The following is an 8410-nucleotide window of genomic DNA, read 5'->3' on the forward strand; positions in this document are numbered from 1 at the left end:
TTGTTTGGAGGGAGAGCTGGAGGAGGATCAGAGTGCGAGAGCGGGGATGACAGACAATGGTTCAGAAGGCAGTCAGGCCCTGGAAGGCCGTGGCAGAGAAAGCAAGGGTATTTGTGGGTCCCTGAAGAGTCCCAGGAAGGTGGGAGCAAGAGCCCCAGAGCCACTTCCTACTCTGAGGCTGAGGCCTGACTCGGGAAGGGAGCTGAGGAGGCCACCTAAGCAACAGGGGTGGGAGGGGGGTGCAATCTCCGCTCCCTCTCTCCCCCTCCCCCCCAGCTCCAGGCACCTGCAGGGTGCGCCTGTCAGGGTGGGAGCAGCCTAGGCCGCTTCCCAGCTCTGAGCGCAGAAGCTTGTGGGGTTTCTTCCGAGCGATTGTTTAGTATTCATGGGGCGACGCAATCTCTCCCACATCTGCTTAGCACAGCAAGTCCTGTCATATAACTGTCTCCCGCACTGTCTGTCCATAAAGAATGTCTCGGAATTGGTGTAATTCAGAGAAATTAATGACGACTTTCCGCGGGACGGCTCCCTGGGGGATGATTAACACTTCATCGTCCATCTGATGCGCGGGGCCCAGCGCTCCATCGCGAACATTTGGGCCGTGGCCAGCCGCATTAAAGGTTATTACGGAAAACGCGACCTGCAAACGGGCGGGCGAGAGGCATGATGGACCAGGAGGGGCGGGGNGTATCAGGCATTTTAAGTCATCCTCATCTTTGTCTTTGATATCTGCTCAGCTGCTTCTCTCCATACCTGCTGAGCACATCAGCCTCCTGCCTCCCAAGCTCTTTGCATCCTCTAGCCTCTAAACATGGCATTTACTTCCCTCTGATCTTGCTTAATACTCTCAACCTCTATTTTCACTCTCCTTCCCATAGGTCCCTCAGCACTTGAAGGATCGGGCTATACTCTATTAACTTACATATATATATATATATATATATATATATATATATATATATAATAATTATTATTTTTTTGCCCTACCTGGATTTCTTGTCTGGTAGGTCTCTCTTTTCTTCATTCCAGAGAGCAGGGTCCTGTCTTGTCCTCCCTTTGGACCCTTTCCCTCCCCGCAGGATTGGGTTCACAGGGTGAATCCAAAGAATGAACACTGAAAGGTGCAGAGAGGCTGAGACAAAATAGGAGAGGGAGGGCTTGGGGCATAGGACAACAGGCTACGTGTCTGCCTGTGGGACTGTTACCTACAGTCTGTGTAGTCCTTGTGCAGCATGTTTGCCATGACCTGGGAAGGGAAATAGTCATCATGCTCCTGGAGCTAAGGGTTAGAGGAGAATTATTTTCTTAATGTTTAGAGAGACTGCATTTTGCCCCGTGATATGGGAGACATCATCTGGAGGTCAATCCCACATAAACAGAAATAGCAGTCAAGAGAGGGCCTTCTTGTTCCTATTTGGTGCGTGTGTGTGTGTGTGTGTGTGTGTGTGTGTACACAAGCACACAAACCTCTTCTCATTCTTTCTAGCATTTACCAACCCTAACTCTAAGAAATCCTTCCCAAAGTGTATTGTAAATTCCTTTTGCTAAAGTTAAGCTCATGTTTTAAGTGAAGGCATTTTCTGAAGTCCAGGATCTGGTTCAATGTCTTTCATAAAAGATGTGTGTATGTGGGGGAGGGGAGAGGTAAAGGGTAGCACATGGAGAAGAAATGTAATTACCTAGCTCCTGGCTTTAATTACACGTAAGCCCTGGACATTCTGAATGTTATTAAACTCCTAAGTATCCATGGGGGTGGGATGGACCTGGTGGGTTTTGCTCCCTTATCTTCTCTGCAGGGCTTCTCTGGAGGGTTCCTTCTCCACCCTTCCTCCCCTTCCCAGCCTTTGGCTACACACCATTTCTCTGGGCTACAGGTGGCGCTATCAATCAGCTCTGCCAGAAGAGAGGCTATCACCTGTCCAGTCCAGGTGTCATACTGGCTCTTTATCTTTCCCCAAATCCTTTGGTTCCTTCTTTCCAAACCCAAATGCTTCTCCTTCAACACCACTTTTTTTGATAACCCACTTAGCTATTTTGGAGGGAGGGGCTCTTTCTGTAAGGAGCCCTCTCTCCTCCTAGGTGGCTTGCTAATTACAAACAGAGAAAGCCTGGTCTGTCTGTGAGGTTAGTCTGTCCTCAGCTCCCTGGCTTGGTGGAGGGAGCCGGGGGGGATTTAAAGTGCAATTTCCTGTACCTTTTTCATTTCCTGCTGGGGGTTGTGGAGAGCAATAAGCAAGGTGGGTGGTGAAGGCCAGCATGACTGGGCAGGTGGGGGATGGGCTGGGGGAAGCATCCCCCCATACATTCTTCTGCCATCTCCCCTTTTTCGGGTCTCAAGGTGAGTTCCTTGGGGATGGGGAACTTGATACATCCGTACCTGGCACTCTTTCCAAACCCCAACCCCCCCCCCTTACCTCCCTGAGGTAAAGGAACTGAGTAGAGAGAGCTGGGTCCAATTATTAGAATAAGAAATGAAGGGACAGGAAGTAATCTTAGAAATCATTTGGATCTCCTCAGGTTACAGATGTAGAAGGACACTGAGGCCTTGGAGAGGGCATAACCTGCCCAAGGTCACATATCTAGTGGTGGGCTGGTGTGGCTGAGATTTACCTGACTCGTGACTCACTGTTCAGTGCTCTTTCTTCAGTCAGAGTGGGCTGTGGGTCAGTGATGTGTCTGTGAATGTTCGTGGGGAGTGCTGGGGAGATGGGAGTAGGCGGGGCTTGGGGAGGTATATGGCCAGCTAGGGGGTCTAGGTCCTGAAATATTAACCCCTTTGGTGGGTCTTGTAGAAGAGCACAGGGAAGTCCAGCATTGGGAAAGGCTTTCTTTGTTGGTCCAGGAAATAGACGTGTGGATAAAAAGAGAGAGAGGCACCATTACCTTAGGAAAAGATTAGCCCAACATCTCTTCTTACCCTCTCTACAGTCAGAGGTGGATGGGGTGGGGGAGGGGGCACAGTAGAGGACAAAGGAGCCAATTATTGAGTGAGTGGATTAATTGATTAATTGTCCAGAAGCTTCCAATGCTCCCCCAGCAATGACATCTCCCCCCCCCCCACCCCCGACCCCAGTCAGGCATGGCCTCGGTTGGCCCGGATTATTAATTAGGGCTTGAAGTCATTTAACGATGATTTCATTATCGACGTGCTGTCTGTCTCAGGCTCAGCCCGGTTGCCAGGGCGACTCTGATCGATTGCCTTCCCGCCTCCTTCAAGTCAGTCTGCTCTTGCCTCTCCTAGCGGCCCCCTCTGGTACTGCAGAGCTTCCCAGTCGTCAGCTCTGTGCGATCCAGCCAAGGAATTAGAGCTGTCTTGGGAGTCCTTAAGCTGGCCTGAAGCCTGGGCTGCCCAACCTTGGTCCCTGTTCCAGATATACTGATCTACCCTAGCTGTTGCCACGGCCCCAGGGATTGGGTCCTTCTTTCCCCTGGTTTCCGAAGTCTCTCTGATCTTGTCCCCTGGTGGCCATCCACTCATACCTCTTTGGGATGGGTGTAGGAAGAGGTAAATGACCTCAGCTGTTGCCCTGCAGCCTCTGAATTCAGCCCTGGGAGGCCCAAACCAACTGTGATAAGGTTCTTTTTGCTTCTAAAGCAGCGGTTCTCAACCTTCCTAATGCCGCGGCCCCTTAATACAGTTCCTCATGTTGTGGTGACCCCCAACCATAAAATTATTTTCGTTGCTATTCTATAACTGTAATTTTGCTACTGTTATGAATCGTAATGTAAATATCTTTTTGTTTTCCGATGGTCTTAGGCGACCCCTGTGAAAGGGTNTCAAGGTCCTGGGGTAAGTTAAGAGTGAGGCCAAAAACAAAACAAAACAAGAGTGAGGCCTGTTCAGGCTCCCAAGTCTCAAGTGTTCTTGGTTTTTGTCTTACACACAAAATAAAGTCTTGGAGGAAAACGCAGTCTCAGCTGGAGCTAAAAATAATAACTTGCATTTATTGGGTTCTAACAATTTGTTTAAATAAACAGAAAAGAACTTTTCTGTTTAATACAACATCCCTATATAGTAGGCCCTATTATTATCCCCTTTTTACATATGATGAAGACTGAGGCACAGATAATTAAGTGATTTACCTGGGGTCACCCAACTAGTAAGAGGTAGAAATCAGAATTTAAGCACAAGTACACCATGGTAGTCAGTAGTCTGTACACCATACTCTCACACCAAAAACTCCTGGTATGTGATATTATTAACTCTCATTATTCTAAGGAACAGTGCTGTGAATTAATCAGGGAACCAATGTTCACTGAGCATTTATACTCATATACAAGGCATGAAGTGATGTGAAACAGACTCATTCAACAAATGTGTGTGTCAGGAATTTTGCTAGGTATTCAATAAATTTTGTTGACAGAATGAACATAAAATATAGATATTTGAAGGATAGATTGGATTTGGATTGTTTGGCAGGACAAGATCTAGAAAGGATAAGCTTATTCTAGGCTGAAGGCAAAGATTCAGAAGTGGGAATGTGTAATGTTTACTAGAATCTAGAAAGCCACTTAAGAACAGCACATCAATTTTAACTTGTTTTTTATTTTTTCAAGCTCAGAATATTGGTAATGACTGCCTGAAATGTTGTGTTGAGAAGGATTGTGAAGAAAGAGTTCTGGGATTAATTAGTAATGTCTGTCATGTACTTCAGATGGAAGATGGCAGTTGTAATAGATTGACTTATAGTTTGAAATTATTTACTTCCCTGCCCATTGCCATGTGACTTGCAGTATCTCCTGTAGAAGGAAGGAGTATATGTCTCATTTCAGTGACTTTGAACTTGATCATGCTTCATATTTTGACCAATGAGATGTGAATAGATGTAATTCGTGCCATGTTTGAGCATGTGAGTTTCCATTTTCTTGTTCTTCTCAGCCACTAGAATGGGCATATTCCACAGGAGAGTTGTTCTTTCTACCTGGGTTCTGGAATCAGAAGACCCATGGAGCAGAGCTGCAGCCTGCCCACAGCCTATGTATACATAAGTCAGAAATAAACCTTTGTTTCTCTAAGCCACTGAGATTTTGGGATTGGTTGTTACTGCAGCAAAGTTGACTAATAGCCATACCTGGATAATGATACCAAGTTTGAAAGGTAAATGGTATCAACTTTGAAAGATTAACTTTGAAAGGTAAGTATAAGCTGGAGTGTGGAGAATCTTGAATGCCAGGTGAGGTAGAGCCTGCTATGTGTATGTGTTTATCAGATCTCTTCCCTTCTTTTTCTTAGACACACAGCTGGACTACATTTTTCAGTTTCCCTTTAAGTGATTTGTTCCACTTCCAGGCTTAGCCCATGAAACCTCTCAAGGGAGATCTTTCATGCTCTTTCCTTTCTGGCTTGATGCATACGACCTTAAGCACAGCGACCTTGAAGGCCAAATGTTAAAGATGGTGGGGCCACAGGTTGGAAGGAACCTGGCTCCCTTAATCACCACTTGGCAGAGAACTGCCAGCTAACCATGAACATGCGTTTTGGACTTCACTTGTCCAGTAAATCAATTTCTCTTTGTTACACCACTAAAATTTTGGGCTTTATGTTTTATAGTAGCTAGTGTTTTCTTAACCTATACATCAGGTTAAAGAGCTTGGATTTGATTCCCATCAGGAATGGGAAGTTAGTCACTGATGATTTTTTTAACAAGGGGAATAATACTGTGAAGAATGTTGGGAGTGACAGTTATAGGGATCAAAAAATACTTCTGAGTGAGGCTGAGAGATCTCAGACTGTTGGAGTTTTCAAAATACAGGCTAACTCCTGACTGGGGCTAGGGTAAGATTGACGTGATCTTTGGAAAGCCCTCTAGAGGCTGTGGAAGGAGCTGCAACAAAATGAATCCTATTTTAATCCTAGTTTCAAGTCTCTTTTCTCTTTTGGAAAAGTCCTAACTCTGGTATTTCTTCATCTAGTCCAGTGCCTGATATGTAAAAAACATTGAATAGAAGCTGGTCCTGGATCCTTAGAATGCTTTGAGGAGCTACCACTAGTTGAGTACCTACTATATGAGAGGGCTCTTTCACCTATCAAATCATCACAATAACCATGCAAGGTGCTATCGTATTTCACAGATGAAGAAGCTGAAACTCTAAGAGTAACTTACCCAAGGTCTCTCAAAACAATTTTATTCTGAAATCCGTATCTTTTCCAATATAAGATTTTTTTCTCTGAAAATCACAGTGGCTAGTATTTACTGAGTGCCTGCCGTGTGCCAGGTGCTCTGCTGGGTGCTTTACAATCAGTTATTGTAGGCTGTTACTAGTGTTTCCAAGTCGCGGACTCTGTGGGAAGTAGGTGTCATAGTCTGCTGGGGCTGCCCTCACAAAAACCATAGGCTGGGTGGCACAAACAACAGGGATTTATCTCTCACATTTCTGGAGGCTGGAAGTCTAAGGTGAAGTTGCTGGCTGACTCAGTTCCTTGACGAGGACTCTCTTCCTTCTCACTGTATCTCACGTGGAGGAGAGTGGGAAAAAACAACACCTGTGGTCTCTTCTTATAAGGGCACTAATTCTATCATGATAGCCCTAACCCCATGACGTCATCTAACCCTAATTACCTCCCAAAGGCCCGATTGCCAAATACCATCACATTGTGGTTTAGGGCTTCCACATAAGAAATTTGGGTGGACACAGACTTTCATTCCATAAGAATAGGAAAAACATTAACATAATTTTGGGGCAAAGTCTGATTCTTTCGGACTTGACTTTAGGGCCCCTGTCCTATTTTCTTTTGTTCTCTTAGTTCTTTGGCTCTAATTTCCTTGGGCTGAGTGGAAGGGTGGTTTAGAATTCTCAATAACACTTTTGCTTTATGCCATAGACCCACAAACTTACTCTAATCTCAAAGTGTTCAGATCACTTTAGTCCTTCTTTTATCAGTGCAAAGCAAGATGCAGCTCTGAGAACTCATCCCCCCATTTATTCACATTCATTCATTCATTCATGTTTGTTTATTCAAAAGATTTTAANAGTCCCTTGGTCTCGCTCTTAAACTTTACTTCTGTCTCTGACTCTTTATTCAATCTACGCCGCCCCTCAAGAGAAACCCGTTTGCCCTTGCCACGCTGGACGTGACATCTGGCATTTAACAGAAATACGGGGTCAAGTGGTCCTGTCCTTGGGGAGTTTACAGTCCTTCTCCCTGCCAACTTAATATGTAAAGTAACCTGGTGACACTCACCACAGCAGCACACATCAACAAGTGCAAATGACTAGGGCAAATTCAAAATCAGAGCCACTTAGTTCATGTGGGAAGGCTGCCTGGAGGAGGGGAGTTATTGAGTGGGATGTGGATGGAGAAACCCAACAGGGCATGGAATAGAGTAGGAAAAGAGGAAGAGTACCTCTCCTGATAGTTCTGAGGCAGGACAACCAAACCATAATCAGGGCAGAGGATAGCTTTGGAATAAAGAGTTGGATTGGAATCATCACAAAGCAGAATGGAGAGGGGCAAAATTTGAAGGCCAGGCTGGGTGATCTGAATTTGCTATTGGGGCCCATTGGCAGACACACTAAAATGCATCAGCCAGTGATATGTGCACGCACAATTGTCTGGAGAAGTGTGTACCCAATTTTGCGTGTCTTCTGTGTGTGTGTGTGTGTGTGTGTGTGTGTGTGTGTGTGGGCATGTACATCCAGGTGGCTTTGTGCCCAGGCTCCTGTCCTTCCATCTGTGTGTGTGTCTGGCACGTCACTATGAGCACGTTTATTTGTGTGTTTCTATGTGGTCATGTGTGAATGTTATCTCAATTGCTTTTTGTCTAGTTTATTTGCTACATGCAGTGGAGGGCAGCGTGTGTGTTCCTGTGTGTGTTGTGTATGTGTGTGCGTGCCCAGGTCTGCAGGACGAGTGGGGCCGGCGGGAAGCCGCTGCCCAGGCATCACCGTCTGTCTCTCTCCCTCAACTGGCTCCATCTGCCCTCGCTGAGGTCATGACAAGGAGGCAAACAGCAAAACGGCAAATCGCTTTTCCAAGAGACCAGAAACATTGTAGGCTACGCGCAGACTACTCCTGGCGTGGAGGGAGGGAGAAACTGGCATGTATAACCAGAGGGACGCACCAACATACAGACACAGGACAGAACCCTGCATGCACAGGCCCCTCCGCAGACGTGCTCCCTCGAGCAGGTGCACATACACTCTCAGACACACACAAGCCTACCAGGCACAGAAGGACACACACCCTCGCTCATGACCTCTCTCCTTCACCCCTCTTCTAAGCCCTACGGCCCTGCCTTCTATCACCCCTAAACACCTGCCAGGGTTTGGGGCGATGGGGCTGGGGGCGCACATTCGGACCTCGCCGCCAATCACTGGATGTCTAATTGCTCCTTGGGCGGTGGAACAGTGTGTGCGTGTGTGCGTGTGTGCGTGTGTGTGTGTGTGTGTGTGTGTGTGTGTGTGTGTG

This window comes from Hipposideros armiger, unplaced genomic scaffold (genome assembly GCF_001890085.2).
Source record: "Hipposideros armiger isolate ML-2016 unplaced genomic scaffold, ASM189008v1 scaffold_303, whole genome shotgun sequence".
Lineage (NCBI taxonomy): Eukaryota > Metazoa > Chordata > Mammalia > Chiroptera > Hipposideridae > Hipposideros > Hipposideros armiger.